The sequence below is a fragment of the Perna viridis genome, chromosome 12 (assembly GCF_037379345.1).
Source record: "Perna viridis isolate PV_CMFRI_1.1 ecotype Kerala chromosome 12, ASM3737934v1, whole genome shotgun sequence".
NCBI classification, from domain to species: Eukaryota; Metazoa; Mollusca; class Bivalvia; order Mytilida; family Mytilidae; genus Perna; species Perna viridis.
In genome coordinates, this window is record NC_142456.1 from 20,959,072 (window position 1) to 20,977,408 (window position 18,337).

General features: G+C 33.7%; 1 pseudogene; it reads right to left on the reverse strand.

Moving 5' to 3' along the window:
* Positions 1-5,163: 5,163 nt before the first annotated feature.
* Positions 5,164-16,300, reverse strand: LOC148601648 (uncharacterized; annotated as a pseudogene).
* Between the last annotated feature and the right edge of the window lie 2,037 nt (positions 16,301-18,337).

Here is an 18,337-nt window from a genome sequence, read left to right on the forward strand (position 1 = left end):
AGAATGTACTTTTATTTAATTTATAATCAATTAAAAAAGGAAAAAAAAAACAGAACATGTAATTAAAATGAACTTAAATTTTGGTTACATAAAATATCGTGATTAAATGTTAAGCACACTTCCATGCTAGGAATGGACGGGGAATTGACAAGTGTTTTGAATATTTAGTATACTATTATCCTACTTATACTTGTTGCACATACATTGATAAATGCAGTATATTATTTACATTGATATTTTCGTGTGATAAAAAAGTGCACAAAACATTCGTCTATGCTTTAATGATTATGACTCAGATGGATACTCTTCTGAAATGATTTTTTTTTTTTTTGGTTGTTCCAGTTTTTGTTTGTTTGTTTGTTTGTCTTGTTTTGTTTTTGTTTTTTACTTTTTGTGTTTGTTCTGTTTTATTCAGAGTTTTCATTTCTCATAATGGCAAGCAGATTCCTCATAAACAAATGGAGGAGACTTTTCCAAACCTTCGACTTCAAGAAAAAAGGCTTACTTTCGATAGAAGATGCAAACGTATTAGCGTAAGTACCAGACACAAATATAGGATAATAAATAGCCAGTCGAGCATTTTGAAATTTTGGAAGGTAATATTTGTGCTTTTTTGCTCGAAGTTTGACAAATTTCAAATTAGTAACAAGATGGAAACATGAAAATGTCAAGCTATAAATACTAAAACACGAACTGTCAATTGGAAATGTTGGTCAGTGATAGAATTTTATACAAATGTTGTATTAGGATTACGAAAAAAATAATGCGTTCCTTAAACCTGCGTTACCTTCTTAATTTTGAGGTAATTTCCTAATTCAATGTCAAATTGCTACCATAGCAATTATATATTTTATCAATTTTCAGTGACAAATACATAAAATCACAAAAATTGACTGGAAAAGCAGCCGCTGATTACAAGACTGGATATGTTGATTTCTTTATAACGTTCTTTCTGAAAGGATCGACCCAAATCAATGAAGACCAAATGGTTGCAGCAATGACAAAACAATACAACATGAATAAGCAGCAATTCGAGAAAATCACTAAAGAGCAGTATGCAAAACTCGTGCACGTAACCGATATTGACAGCGATAATAAAATATCACGAGAAGAGATTAAAGAGGCGTTAAATGCAATGGGTTTGCACAACTTCGATGAAAAGTACTTCGCTGCCTATCCAACAAATGGTACTATTGATGCAAATCTGTTCCTCGACAGCTGGGTCCAATATGTCTGTAACAGTGATGAAAACAATGTGAGTCAATTAGAAAAGGCACGTCTCTATGGCTTCCGAATGATTGATAATATCTAATGTAAATTAAAAAAAAAAACAGTCAATGTGAATATATGTTTAGCAATGGAAAACACGATATGAAACATTAGTAAATTTTATGCGTACAGCAACAGAAGATAAGTTTTGTAATGATTAAATCAATGGAGAATGTTTTCACTGTGTTTGCATGTATTTATCTATCAATCTTTTTTTTCTTACTTCTGTATTTACATATACACATATGTCATATATCTAAATTAAAATATATGTAACATGTCAAAGTCTGTATCGCATGTGGTATGGACCATAGACCAATATCACCCCGAAGGGCCACTGATATATAATACGTATGCAGCTATATATATTTGTTCAATTTTATCGTATCTCGGTCAGCTAGGCTATATAAAAATATAGCTTTCGCTGGCCGGGTCATTCCTCCTCGTAGGATTAATATAGGGCTGTAACTTAGTACACGATGTATGGCAGTACGGGAAAGTTTTCAGGAGAAATGACCCGGCCAGCGAAAGCTATATTTTTATATAGCATAGCTGGCTGAGTGGTATAGGGCGCTTCACTTTGTGCAGGTGGTGTTGCCATAGATGTCACAGTGGTACGAGTTCGAGTCCTGAGGAGGGATCGATCAAAAATTTGCATCGCAAATTTGACTGTTCTGACATCGATTGGAATTTTTCAAACCTTTCTATACGTTTATATATCTTTCCTGTATCAATTTGATCCGATGGAGCAGTGTAGCGAATAGTCGTCGCATTCTGAGACGTTTGTATGTATATATATATATATATATATATATATTAGCGAATTAAGTGCATCGCAATTCTTCAAGGCAATTTGTTGCACCACAAACTATCGCATTAAAGATCAATCTTTTGAATGTGTCTGCAAAAATCGATATTATTGGTGTAATCACACTCCATGCATAAAATAACTTAAAAAATAATCGAAATATGAACGTCACTTCAAAAAGCATTTAGGGTCAGTGACAGTATGTTACTTGAGAAAATGCGGTCAATAAATCTTAATTCCTCAAATAAAACAGTTGAATTGTAAAGATGTATACAAATAACATTAAATTGTGTTCACCTATAGATACTGTATGATTAACTTTGAAGTAATTACGTTATCATTTGTTTAAATTTGTCACTGCATGCGGTAGCGACTTAAAGTAGATACGAATTTTATTACCATGATTATAGTTTATTAAAACGCAATTGCAATTGCAATTGCCTTATATAAAATACAACGAAAGCAAACAATCATACCTTTTTATATGTTTTATTTATTACCTAGTTTGACGTAGTGGATCACGCGAGTTTGATCCCCGATTTTAATGAGGTTTGTGCCTGTCATTGTTTTTGTGTGTTCGTTTTGTGTTGTACGTTCTGTGAGTAATAGAAATGTGATATTGTGAAACGTAGCAAATGAAGCATTTCTTGTAGAACTTTACCCCCAACAGAGCTACTGAAAAACTGTACATTAACGGGTGTTACATGGACACTTTTTTTATGAATAGAACAAATCAGTACTCAATTCTAATATGACGTCCTTAACAGGCTTTGAGATCACAACTATGGTTGATGTTGGATTGATATATGAGCAGCAGGGGACTTATTGGGCGTGACTTTTACGTGTGTAAGTTACTGCCCTCCTTAAATCATGTAAACAAGCGTTCCGGTGTGTATTAGCTGTTTTTATTCATTTCATAAAAGTAAATGATTATCAAATTCATATTTAATAAAACAAATAGACGTTATGTTTTAGAATATATTTTGTAAAAATCACTTACATACGTAAGTGGTAGCACTCGCCACGTGCGCCATTATGTATGAAAACAAACAATAGCAATTCTCAATAAATGAAATGTTTCAGTGCAGGCATTGACCTGTCCATGTGTGATCTTATAACGCAAACAATTTTGTCATATTTAACATCATTCTACTTAATTCACCCTTTCTTTCATTATAAATAATAATAGTACAAAGCACGCACTCATTTTCACTATCGACCATTTCTATTGACATAGCGTAGACGGTACAGCCAAATATGGACAAATGTGGTGGGTCTAAGGTTCCCGTAATAGGGCATGAAAATGTAAAAAAAAGTACCGTAATTGACCTATTAGAATCGAAATAAATTACGGAGACTATTTTATCATTGTTTTACCAGGCGCTGTGGTTTGGGGTAAAATAATGCGTCATAAATGTTCAGCCTTGGTAAAACAATGATAAATTGGAGATTCCGTGATTTATTTCTAAATTTGCAATTGGTTCTAAAAGCGTCCATATAACATCCGGGTAAATCTGCTAAGTTTCTATCGATCTACAGGCGTCAAATCATTTTTGTACAATTTTCAAAGGGTCTGAAATAGATTAAAACAACCTTTCCGTTGACAAAGCATTGTTTATTTTCCAATAACTTGTTCGAGACCATACACACAAAACGATGTTTAAATGGGATAAATGCGGATAAATTCTACAGAAAATAATCTTCAGAATTTCTGATACACCTTGTAATACGACGATGCTCAAATAATATTTTCCTGTTAAAATTGAGTTCAAAAAGTGACATCCCCTTTTGAAAACTTTAATTTATTAACCCTTTTCATTAGTATATGTGTTCCTAGATAAGACACTTGTGCTCCTTTCCTAATGTGTTTCGCTGTCAGATGCTCCACAAAATTTCCAGTAGTTGGTGGACGTCAGAGATTCCTTTTATTGGTCTTTAATTGTCCTTTTTTTTATACCCGGACAGCAACACTTTTGTGGCCAGTGCGCTCATGTATCAGTTGTTTGTCATAATTATGATAACGCAGTGAGATTGCGGTGGCTTCCTGAAAATTAAGCATGCCATTGTTTCATTGAGTAATATGAGTTTTGAAAATCAATACGACCTAGCATTTAACCCTACATCATTTTTAAACACGTGACCTTTAAAGAGAAGAGACAATTTTACTCTCCAATCAGAGCATCTTTGATATAGTGAGTCAGGTTACGGACAGTAAGAAAAACGATTTTATATATATATATTTTCCAGAACGATCGAACATTAAATTGTAAAATTAGATGGAAAATATACCGAAAAACTCTTAAGAATTAACTTTTCCAGCGATGTACATTTGTTATATGAAGGAACAGATATAAATAGAATGTAAACAATTACCAATGTACCTTTCCGGAATGTCCCGTTTTTCTTCCCTCAACACCAGCTGATTTGCACATTTCTCTCATGTGTCCCTGCAGTATATGAATGTCTGTTTTCCGTTCCAAAAAAATTGGACACCTTCTTGTACTGTTTAACGGTCGTCTGTAAAAAGGACCAGATGGTGGAACGACATATAGATAAAATTGACAACACACCGGAAATTTAATGGGTTTTCATACTGACAAAGACACTTCTTATCAATTTTTTTTTTAAAAGATTCCACCTTGACAATGTTTTTGCCGACGTACCCTGGAAATGCAAGTAGAGGCCTTCTTCACTTCTATCAAATTCATATTGTTCAACGAGCAGCCCTCAATGAGAATAGCTTGCAGTTGTTGAAATAAACTTTAAAAGATAGAATATTAGAATAATTCCGTACTTACAAAATAAATTTTTCCAAATTGTTCCTCTTCACTAAGTGTAATGGGTTCCGCCTTTTTTTGGTACATGCGGATTTTTCGATTCTATTTCTTTCATCTACCTATCAAGGGTATGCTGACAGCAAAGATTGGGTTATCCTTATTGGAGAAGTTAAGGTCGTACCGTCTACAAGTGACTTTTACGTGCCTCCAAATGACTGTACGACCTTGATAAAGATCAGACAGATCAGACAGACAGACGCATATTCAATGCAGACATAACCCTGTTCCAGAAGCCTATTTGTTAGACTTCTAGAAACCGACTTTGCAGGTACAATACCAGCCTTTGATGTCATCGCTGAACTCGATCCACAAACTATGGACCTTAGACGAGAAATGTCTGGATGACAATTTAACTCTAAGCATGTTGGGTCTATCCTTGCATGTTTGGAGAACATAGTTATCATCAGACAGATGACTCTCTGTATACCTTGGCGCTAGTTTGAGTTAGTATACACCCATAGTTATGTCTCTGATTAGTTGTAAGCTTAGCCAAGGAAAATCTAGCACATTTTCAGTTTCGTTAATCTCTGTATAGATAGCCTTTTTCCTGATAAGATTGTTCTCTTCCACAATTTGTTGTATACGGTTTGGTTGTTGTGCTCTTTCTACCATTATTTGCCCCAGTTCATCATTTCAGAAGTCATTAATCAAAGGAGGACGGAAGCAGTTTATCAAAGCTGCACAAATCCTTACAAAGTCTCCTATGTGAGGGACGAAATGGTTCGATACAACTTTGTCTAAAAAGCACCATTGTTTAATTCGCTCGTTGGCGCTCTCAACGACCAATCTTACTTTAGTGATAAGACGGGATGAATTAGCATCCTCTGTAGTGTGTTGCTTCTCCCCTTTCTTTGATGTAACATGGCATCTCAACATTTAAGTTCATATTTTCAAGAAAGGTTTGACCATCCTTAAAACGTCTGTCTACGACTAAGACATCACCGTCTTTAATCCCTTTAAATCGTCTTTAAACACACTCAAAATATAACCATCGGAACAGACTATTAGCATGGGTTTCACAAGAGGTCTGTTCTTATGCAAACTGTATGTACATTTCTGGAACTGGTGATAGGAACTTTTTTGTATATAAATGTAAGTTCCGTCTTCAGCCACATCATCTTGATTACAAGCAAATAATGTTTTTTGCTGTGGGTGTTGTGTGTTTTTCAACAAACTTAGAATGGCCCATGTAGTTGAATCCTAGAAATAATGGCACAAAGTTTTTGATAAGAGATTCCCGTGCAGAATGAACAACTCTACGAATTTGATGTGATTTCAAGCTGAAGAGAGTTCCCAGATGATTCGAGCAATATCTGCTTTTTGTGGCAATAAAATATCCTTTATCAATAAACGCTTGAGTTTTAGCCTCGTTTGACACTGCAATCTAATGGTGTCTGCTGGTATTTTGCTTTTTATACACTATACATCTGCGATGTGATTTTGCTGAAGTTGAAACGTTTTAGGACTTATATTAGATTCTGCTGTTTTAGTTCCCGAATCTTCATTTTCAAAATTATCATTCGCAACAATCTCATCTTCGACCGAATTTGCCTTGATTTCGCGACGAACTCTACTTCTGCATTTTGAACAAAGTCTATCTCCATCATAAACATGTCTATTCAGAATTGTCTCTAAATGGGATCTTAGATTAGAATTTGTTATAGCGCGTCGATCATTTTCCTTCAGATGTGTTTTTAAACATATGACACAGCTATAGTTTCGTTGAGTTGGCATGTCAGGATGAACTATGAAGAAACAAAGCACTCTATCAAAACAGTATTTTTTTAAATATAGTATTTGATTTTTCGAAACCAAAACACATAACTAGAAATTGTTTAAGGTTAGTAACACATGTCTCCATTTTGTGTGTGCAAAAATCGAATATTTTATCATAAGGTCATTAAAGTTCAGGGTTGACAGTAAACATCCATATTACGGAAAATATCGCCATAATGTGATCTATCAACATGCCAAATATCAAAAGGATATCTTATAAGACAAAGAAGTTTCATTCCGGACGCGTAAATTCCATATAAACTAATGATTTGACCATCAGGTCAAAGTGCAAGGTCGAAGGCCATGGTAAGCAACATACAATGTATTTTGGTCTCATGATATACCCACATACCCACATAAACACCGTCTTAATGTGATATACTCGCATGCTAAATATCAAAAGGCTGTTTTATAATACAAGATTTTGTTACAGATGGACGGACAGACGGATTTCTAAAGTGTGGCAAATTTTCGTGGTGAAGCCCGAATATCAGATTCTGTCTGTATGTCATCCACATGTACATTGTACCTACATCACAATTTATATCAAACGCGTACATGTAGGTTTAGACAAAAAAGAACGACCCACTGACAATAAAGCAATTTTCCCTTTTTAGGGGTTTCCTAAACATGTACTTTAGCTCCCCATCAATTTCATGTTGATTAGGTCTTTCAAAATCAATCTACTTATATGAGACATTTGTTAAATCGTATCCGATATTATGCATATTTTTTGTTGAAGTTACAATGTACATGTAATACTTTGTAGTAAGTCTATGATTTATTGCAGGGATATTTTGTGTACTATACAGTAATTAATAAATGACGGTATGTTTTTTGTTTGTTTTGTTTAAATATTAATTCTTTGATACAGGCTTCGATTGTGCAAATGCTTAAAAACTCAGTCATTATCATCAAGAATATAAATTCAGGAGGTGGACACGGGGTCAGAAGTTTTTGCCACCTTCACTACCGTTTCCTGTCCCCCTTATTTCCAGGTTCCATTTCCCTGTCCGCTCCGCCCATCCCGTCCGTTTCCTGTCCCCTAAACACCCCTTTAAAATAACACTGTGGTGCACAGGGGGTCAGCAGTTCCCTTCCCTTTTATTCCCCGGTTCTCGACCTCCCCATTTTTCCCAATAACTCAAAATGTCACTCCCGATTCCCGTTCCCTTAACTCCCGGTTCCGACACCCCCTAATTCCCGGGTTCCCACCCTCTCTACACCCCTCAAATATAATGTACAACATGGTCAGTCCCTATACGAAAAGCATCTTCTATTAATTAGTTACCATCGATTTCATCTAAGGTAAAGCAGACAGCCTAAACAGAACAACAGCAAATATTGATCTCTTTACGTCACCAATGTTGATTCCAGTACAATTCGTATAATCTATAATACAATATATAAATAGTAAAATAACATGTCCACAGTTGAATATGAAAAAAAAATTCAAGCGTCGAAAATCGAATCGCTATCGCTCGCTCTGTAGTTGGTCACACTAACCACTTCGCCACGACGAACTATCCAATAATCATCGAAAAATATGTACTTATCTGTTCTTTCGGTACATAAACATCTTTTGTAATCGTTTGCAGAAATAAATAATTTTCAGATTTCACTTAAAAATGCACACCAATGGGACGAAAAAAATGCATTATCGAATCTTGTCGCAATTATGTATTCTGCAAGACAGAATATTTACAACCATCATATATTAAAAGTCGAGAAGTATTTTTTACCATGCAATCAGCGAGTCACTGCTGCAATTATTCCATGAAAAATGTCGATAGATATTATTTTATATCAAATACAAATAAATAGTAAATATGTAGTAAAGAAAGAAAAAAAATGCCAGCACTGAGATTCGAATCAGCATTGTCTGCTCCATAAACCGACACGCTAACCATTACGCCATTACGTCCTACTTACAATAAAGACGATATATCTACTATTTAAACTTTCGGTAAATATAAACATTTTGTGACATTTCATATGTATATTCAAACTACGGCCGCTTGTATGATGTAATATTTAGCGATTCTGAACCTCTCGGACACACTACACCCAACGGACGAAAAACTTGCAATCATGATTCCGGTCGCAAATTTGTCGTCTGCAAATCAGACCCCCCACTCCAACATAAAAGAGAATAAAAAGTCTTTTCAGTTGAAATAACCTCCACAAAATGTTCAAAGAAGCTGAGTAATACATGATCAGGATCTTTTCAGAAAATAATAAAAGATCTTGAAAGATAAAAACGGAAGACGGTGTTTTTCTCCCCACATTAATTCCCCATAAAAATATCATTTCATCCCATTTTCTATGTCGTGTTTGAGTATAACATGCTAAAAAACTACCTGAATATGGATGCCATAAAATATTATATTCTTTTTCTGAAATTGGGGGGCCAAAAACGGGCCTTAGCGTACAAAATCCTTTCACAGTCCAAAAAAGGCTTAATTTTAGACAGGTTTACTGTGATAATTTAAAAATTTGACTAAGTATTACCAATGTACTAATGCAACAATTTCCTTTGTTATAAAAAAAAATATTGTAGCTTAATGCCATTGTTTTGTTTTAACCTTTGGTGCATTTCAAAAACCGAAGTTAACGGAGATTTTTTAATAGTTTTGTGTAGGGGTCATATGAAAAATGTCCATTTTGTCTAGTAAAATCATTTCGCCACCGTCCCCAGGCATCATAAGTGTTAATGCCCAAACATTTTTCACATTTTTTTATCGGGCAATTTGAATCTTTGATTTGTTCCACTTCTTCAGTTGTTGATGAAGGGTCAAATTTCTTGATAGATTGACTGGGTGGCAGGTTGAAATATTCACTGTCGTCAAGGGCAATACTTGTGTTATATAGAAGGTTCCATCTTTGTTCTTCTTCCGCAAAGAAAGAATAAAATCAAATTTAGACAGAGCAAAGTCTGTTTCATAGTCAAATAATGTGTCTTTCATTGCTCAACATTAACGCGGTATTGCCCCGTCGGACTCCATATAGAAGGGAAACCAGGCTAGACTTTGCTGCTTTATACAATATTTTGCATGAAATAAATAAAATATTTAAGCGAAAAGGTCTTGCTTAATTTTCCGAAACTGGATTCGCCTCTGGATAATTTGATTGATAATTTAAAAACAAAACAACCGAAGAACAAAGAAATATCATGTACATGTATGATGCGCGATTAATTTTAGAATACGCTTATTAAAAATTCCTCATATATAAAAAAAAATGTAAAATACATGAGAGCGTGATATTTATTTCACTGTATAGTTTCAAAAATAAAGATATGTTTTCGTTAGTTTTTTTTTTACTTAGACATGTATGCCATACACTCTATTCAATGGGCATAATTTATATGTCTGAATATGCATCATATTTAACCTCAATTATTATTCGAATTTCCTTTTTGTTATTGTTCATATTCTGTATAACATATTTTACATGTATCTATACAAATTTCAGGGGCTGATCCAAACACTTTGAAAAGGAGGGATCCTCAGAAAAAAGTTTTTTTATTACTATTTTGGTCAATTTTACAAATGAGAATGACAAATTTTTCGTCAACCCTCTCCACCCCCTTTGAATCCGCCACTGAATTTAGACTTGCGTAATTCACCTACATTTGTGTCAAGCAAATACAGAGATAAAATATTGAGCTAAAGGTCGTGCAAGTCAGATACAGAATAAAAATAGCCGACGCCTCGGACCTGGACCTGCCTGCGAGTGCAGAAAAACTATATGGTTGATAACCGCTTGTGTTACCTTTGTTCTGTATTGAAAACATAACCTTTATGAAAGTAGGGAATATTTACTGAAAATATCGAAAGGTCTTAATTTTTTGTAAAAAAAAATTCCCTTTGTGAATTCGGTACTGATACATTTACATATAAGTCATTGATCTGAAAATTAATTGTAATAAGGCATACGAACTTTAGACCTCATCGGTTTAGGTTCTCTTAAATGATGCCCAAATGACGGATACATATGCTTGAAAGGTGAGTTAACTGCTTCTAAATACATGTATAGGCTAAACTATACCGAAGCGTTAGTTGTGGGATAAATCAAATACGCCGAAATCCAAATACATAGTCTAAAAATGAACACATGAACAAACAGATCTGCATACATAATGTAAAGTACTGAAAACAATTACGCTATTTTTATTTCAGGTAGAATCTGTGTACCATTCATTACTCGTTAACACGGCAAATAATGCGGACATGGAAGATTATCCTAAATAGACAAATTATATTGACTAACTAATATGTCAATTGTTTGTTAAACAATTAAAAGGTCTTTCCCTTGAAAACTTTCTCTTTGTAACATACGCATTAAGTCATTCTGTTTGATACATAAAATTACAACAGTTTTTTTTTTTTTTTTTTTTTTTTTTTGCACTTGGTGACCTTGTCAAATGCATTTGTCGATGTTTCCATCATGATTTTTGTAATGTAAACTCGACGACCTTTCGTTAGATATACAACAACCCTACTTTCTGTTAACTTTAGAATTTTGCACTTATTAACCCCAACTGGATTCTTTTTTCTGTGTAAAAAAAATGAAATTTGAGATGTACACATTGTAAACTTTAATTTGATATGCGACAATCTAACTATATATACAACTTAAGTTTTGCACTCATTTACCTCACCCAACTCATTTATTTCGAGACAAAACATCGATCTTTCGCACCTTTCATTTGATATGCAACAACCTAACCCTATAAGAATTTAAAATTTAGGTACTTAATGTTCCTTCTCTTTGTTCAAGTATGACTTAAAAAATGATGCAATATCAAATCTACAAATAGGTATTGATGAAATATACAAAACCATTGGACAATATGAAAATTTTAAGTTGTAGTATCGTTATGGTTTTTTTTTTTTTTTTTTATTTTTTTTTTTTTTTTTTTTTTTTTTTTTTTGTCCTTGGTATTGTGTCAAACAGTTGTACTTGAGCAGATCTTTCATTCTGTGCAATGATCATTTGTGTGTCTGTTGTGATTTTTTAGCTATAAACCCCCGCTCTGAAAAAACTAAAATTTCAATAGATCCAAAACAAGACGAGATATCTCAAATCTGAAAACTGTATAATAATTTACAGAACGTATACATCAAAACTACAAAATAATTTGGGCAATTCTTGAGTTCATTTTGAGCCCACTGATTATTAAAATATGATGCAATTACAAACTCCAGAGGCGGAAGTCGTAGAGACATGAAACTACAACATAATCCTAGGATTACCAGACCTTGATAAAAATTACAATGTCAAGGTCATACAATTATGTCAAGGTCACAAGCCGGATTCGGCAAAACATTAAAATTGTTATAACTTTTGAACAGACGGTCTTACAGTAGTAAATTTTGTCTGAAAATGTAGTACTTATCGAGAGGGTAATTTTATACACTGTATGTATGCACTTATTTCTTATCGTTTTCTTAATATCAAGGCTTGTAGTTTGCAGTGAGAAAGCATTCTAGCACTCTATGACTTTTGACCTTGGATTCAAATGAAAGATCACATGGAACAAAGATCATTGATGAAGGTTCCATGTTTCTACAACTTCCGGTTCTCGAAATATAAATTTTAAAAACTTAAGTATGATATTTCAAGGGATATAACTCATTGTTTGTTTGTTTGTTTGTTGGGGTTTAACGCCCGCGCAACAATATTTCAGCTATGTTCAGGCGATGAACATGAAGTGGATGATAAAATGAACATGAAATGATGATGAAATGAAAAATGGGATGGGACACAAGGATGAAGGGGTCGACAAATTTTGATTGCCACTGGAAATGGGGAGAGTTGGGTAGGGTCGGGCAATTTAGCCTCCTGAGGCGGAGCCCTATGGTTCTTACTCCAGGAGAATATCACAGTAGGGTTCTTTAATGTGCGACGAACGTGGCATCTTTCCCAACACGGTGCACCACTATGGTTTGCGGTCAGGTTTTACGTATTATAGCCTGACAACCCAAGCATGTAACACACCAGGGGTACCCCATTCCACCACCTGAGGCACACAACCCAGTTGCTCTGTGGGCAGAGCGCCCTAGCCCCCGGCTAAGGTTCTGAGCACTATTTAGTCGCTTTTGTTTTAAAGGAATTGTTTTAAGGGGGCATAACTGTCAAAGATGATAATGAAATCCTTAGCAGAACCATTTTCTAACAGAATATGATGACATCTTCATGTTCATCAAGTATGATAATGATATCCTGAAAATGAGTTCGAGGAACCATGTTGACAATGTTATAAGCGGGAGATAACTTCTACAGTGGATGATGAAATTCGTCATGGGGATATCCTGTAAAAGTCCTAAGGAAGATCAATCGGTGGTGCTAATTTTGTAATGATATCTTGAAAGATGACGAAGCAGGGCCGTTTTAAAGTATATGTTGGAAGGAAAAAAACTAGCATTCTGTGAGCTTTGACCTTGAATGCAAATGAAAGGTCACATGGACCAAAGATCATTGATGAAGGTCCCATGTCTCTACAACTTGCGGTTCTCGAAATATGATTTTTTAAAACTTTAGTATGATATTCTAAAGGGATATAACTCCCGTGTGGTTTTATAGGAAAATACAAATTCATATTTATTTGGTCGTCTGCTTATGTACATAAAACCGTTTCCAGATTTCGTGTATATCTCTTATGATTTTCAAGATATGAGAGATTACAAAAGAATTGTTTTAAAGGGACATAACTCTTAAAGATGAACATGATGACATCTACATGTTCATCAAATATGGTAATGACATCCTGAAAAATGAATTTGGGGGACCATGTTGAAAAAAAAACGCCAAAAAAAGGGCGATAACTACAATGGATAATGGAATTCTTCACAGGCTCATCGGATCAAAGTCCTTATTAAGCTCTATCTATGGTCCAAATTTGGTAATGATATCTTTAAAGATGAATAGGAGTGAGCATGTCAAAGAAAATTTTGCAAATGACGAAAGAATGAAAAAAAACATTAGAAAATTAACAAGGTCTTTCCCATGTAGGGAAAGCCTTAAATAAAATATCACCATAATGTAACGTAATTACGTGACTGTAATTAAATATGCCTGAGGTTTTTGTAGTGTGTTATATGTTTTGTCACAATTTAAGTAAAGAACCAAGTTCACTTTTCATTAGATTCATTAAATAACGAAAACTTAATCTAGTAATAACATTTCATATGGTGTTAATTTGTTTTTAACAGCTATGTAATTACTTATCCTTAATCTAATAGTTAAGTAGCAATGCAGCTAAGAATCAAGCAAAATGTGATTCATGGGTAAAAAGTCTACATGTTTTTTTGTTTGAATAGTCATAGAAAACAGAAATTAACAAGTGGTTTTTCATATAACCCGTGTTCTTAGAAGATAAAAATTGTATAGAATGCACTGTAGATTTCAAAATTAAGGGAGATAACTCTGTAAATGACAACCAAATACAATAGAATCTTTTTAATTTTCAATGTTGATTATCTCCCAAGAGCATGTAGATTTGAATGAATAATTACACATTTCATACTTAATTACAAAAATAAAAATGTGTAGTCTTTTTTAGGGTGTATCACATTTTTCAGATTTTGCATGATTTTTACTAAGACAGCTACATAAATAGTAAATTATTATAACCATAATATTACTCGAGGTCAGTGACATACAACTCATGCACCGGTGTTTATAATTGTATGATTATGTGGGAGAGTTTATCGTGTTTCTACTTTTAATTAAATATGATATTACTGATAATAGTAGTTTCTAAGAATTGTAAAACTGATACATAACAATAATTCTTAAGACTAATTTAAACCGCTGAAATTTGATATTTAATTTGATATAACAGAGCAAAAGATCATGCAATAAAATTAAAATCGTTTAAATTGTGTATCTTTGTGTATTTTTTCTCTCCCTTACACGATGGAACGGTGGTGTGATTTATAATTGTAATTGAGAACATCAGTGAATCATATGACCTAGCTCTTTTAACTTTGTCCAATACAGTATCAAAGAAGTCAAATCACTACAGCTAGTAAGTGTCAATTTTGGTGGGAAGTAAGTCCGGAAAAGTTGATTCTAATTGAAGATAACATATCTCATCTGCTAGTAAGACAGGAACTTCATATCAGTCAATCAAAAATTGATATTAACCTTTACTTTTCTGTAGTAATTATATTAACAATTATGTAACAGTGAAAACTTATCACGAATTCGAAATTTGTTCCATGTCGTTTCAATCCAAAAAACTTAAGATAAAGGGCACTTCAGATACTTAGCGGTCTGCCTTATATCATAACCCACTAACAGAGATCGACGAGAATAAGTAAGACTTGCAATATTTATGCTTTTGGCTCTTTTCGTTGCTTTAGTCTTTTTCCGGATCATACATATCATGCCCTTGTTCTTATCATTGTCGCTTTCCTTTAGGCGTTAATCTTAATCATTGTTCTCATCAGGTGTATAGATATTTTCACACATTTACTTATGACCATGCTTGTTGAGGAGAAATGGCACCTTGAGAATTCCACGCAGTTTACTCTGCATTTTTTAAATAATTTATTTAACACATATTCACGAGTTTTTCATGCAATTGCATTTCTCAAGTGCAGAATAAGAATATCTTGTAAGAGACACAATGTCATATATTATTTGTTTTTTTTTTGTTTTTTGTTTTTTTTTTTTCGATTGCTTTCGTTATGTTTCTCCTCATCATGTACGATGATGATCCAAAGCTTTTCGCAGCGACAGACTTTCGTGACATATCTTATTAACTGTTGCAAATAAGTCTTGAAATTATTGAAAAATGTTGAAAGCGAGGGGATTTCTTACACCGTATATCCTCCCCATTACTAGATATTTCGAGATTATTGTTATTTCTTATAAGACTGTTTTCCGCTTTTAGAGTGAGTTTTGAACGACCAACGCTATTCGGAGCTTAAGTTTTACATATTTGACACTTTGATATTCTTGTATATTTTTTTAATCGTGTGCACATGTGCATGTCATATTCTTGGCTATTTGTATATAGACCTCAAATGAAGCAGAACATTCGCAATTTGTGGAGGGGACAAATCAACGCAAGGAAAAATAAACGCAAAATTGAGTTTTTACATTTTGAAACGATGCTAAAATTTACAAAACCGTGAAAATTTAAACCATTAAATATGCTCACCTGACAGAATCAACGACAAAAATAACAACTACGAAGATTTCTTTAGTATCCGCCAATTTGACTTTCAACTTCTGACACTAACAATACCTTACAAAACCATACAATTGAATATAAGTTGTTAAAGATAGTTATCACAATTTGACTGTCCGAACGATAATGGACCAATAAAGGATGTTTTCTTAAGTTAAAATTTCTTGGTATTCATTCCACGAGAGAGTGTAAAATTAGTCATTACTTAATTTGTTCCGCATTAATTTATAGAACCAAATCTGAAAATATCAATCAACATATTATGTTGCAGGTTTTTTTTTATTCTGGTTATGGGTTAGTTATATTACTAACGAGACTATAGTATCCTAATCTAATTTCAACTGCAAATAAAACCAAATGCTGGGCCAGGAACAGCATATCAGTTTTGACAATGTGATCAGCCATCTTGATTGCTTAAATTGAACAGTTTCACTTTCAGGGAAAAAAATCAAATAACATTGAAACTTGCGCATTAATTTCTACAGCGGGGCTGATTTGGCATATCAAATACGTAATCAATCATTCAAATAAGTGACCTCAAGCTGCATTGATCATATTATTATCATTGTAACTGTTCATCGAAAATGTTTGAAATTGACAATTGCTTAAAGCTGCATTAGCTGTTATTTTCGTAAATTTTTGTTTCTGATGAAATATGCTTTAACTTTGAATTACTTCTACTTAATTGCTTTTTTCCAGTATAATTCCATTCGATATCCACACATAAAATGTGTTACATACATGAAATAGGTGTGTATATATTTATTGTCTTGCAAGAAAAATTATCGACATAGATAAATTCGTATGCATGTGACTTCTGGAGACCTTAATCCTCGTACCCTGGGCAGGTTGGAAATTAGTCCACCTTCCCACATTTGAGCCTCCTGCGTTGAAGATTACAAACTCCTACTTTGGAAGAAATAATTTACATTATATAATTGCCATTAAAAATCAAGCATTTCCCGTCCCAAAAGACCATTGTAAGATAAACAAATGAACTAGCTTTCCCTGAAATGGGCATCTAATCCCGAAATGTCCTTTGAAAATATCATTGTTACTAACTGCACTCTGGTTTTGGAGTTTGGTTTGCTAAATGAGTCATTCAATATCTGGTATCATTACTCTATGTTTTTTCCCTGATCATAAACGTCTTGTTCTGGATCTTATCATGATCGCCTTGAGTTTATATTTTGTTTTAATTATAGTTCTCATTAGGTATATATTATGTACATGTTGTTGAAAATCGCAAACACCGTGTACAATTTTAGTATTTAACTATGCATTTCCGAAAGAGTAGTCGCGTTATGAAGTTATTAATTGTTCATACATCATGCATATGTGTATTTGTTAATTGCAGTTACATATAAGAGTCACTTAGTCATATATGATTTGTTGGTCGTCTTTTTTTTTATTTTGTTGTTCCTTATCGGTTATTTCCGAGTATTTACAAAGTTCCTCGTAGCGACAGGCTTAAGTAACATCTCTTACTTTAAATTACGAATATGTCTGGCTACGTTCTTAGACGCTATTGATTCCGAAGGCTTTCTTATAACTGTATGACGTCCCGTATTTTAACTTTTCCAACATTGTAAAGATTTTTTGTAATATCCGAGATGGCTATCTGCAGCGCCCAGAAAGAGTTCTGAATGTCGGAGGCTTTGATCAACCTGTATATTCAGATAGACGCTTATAGGCATGTCATATTCTGGAATTTTACATTGACACTACGTCTAACACATTTTTATCTTTTCATACCGTCAACAAGTAAACGCAAAAGATGGTATCTGTAAAATTTAGTTTTTTATATTTTAAGATGTTATTCAAATTAACAACACCGTGAAAATTCAAACCATTAAATATGATCACTTAAGAGAAACTTAAATAATGGCAACTGCAAATATCAATACGTAACATGATTTAAAATCATACATATCAGAGTTTGACTATACAGTCAATGATCGACCTATATATAAAATGTTTTTAAATTCATTTACATCTAATCCAAGAAAGGATGTAAGAATTGTCACTTTTTCATTATAAATCATTTCTACGCTAACCTGGAAACCGATTTAGAAACATCGACCAGGATGTATCTCAGAGTGAATTTGCCTGTTTCAAGATTTGTGTTGCTACTGATGAGATTGCTAAAAAAAACACATGTACAATACAGCATATCAATATTTGTGAAGAACATACAGTAACCAAAATCATACATACAAAGTAACAAAAGCAAATGAGCAACTGGGACTGGGAGCATGAACCAGGTACACCGGTAGGGTAAGCGTCCTCTGCTTCTCTAGAAGCAGAAACACCCGCCGAATTGCTCATAAAAAGTCCGGAGTAGACGAAAGAGAAAACGAAAACTATGACACGTTGAACAAATCAGTTTTCATAGCGCAGATGGATACACCGTAACGATCCACGAGCACTTTGATACACTTC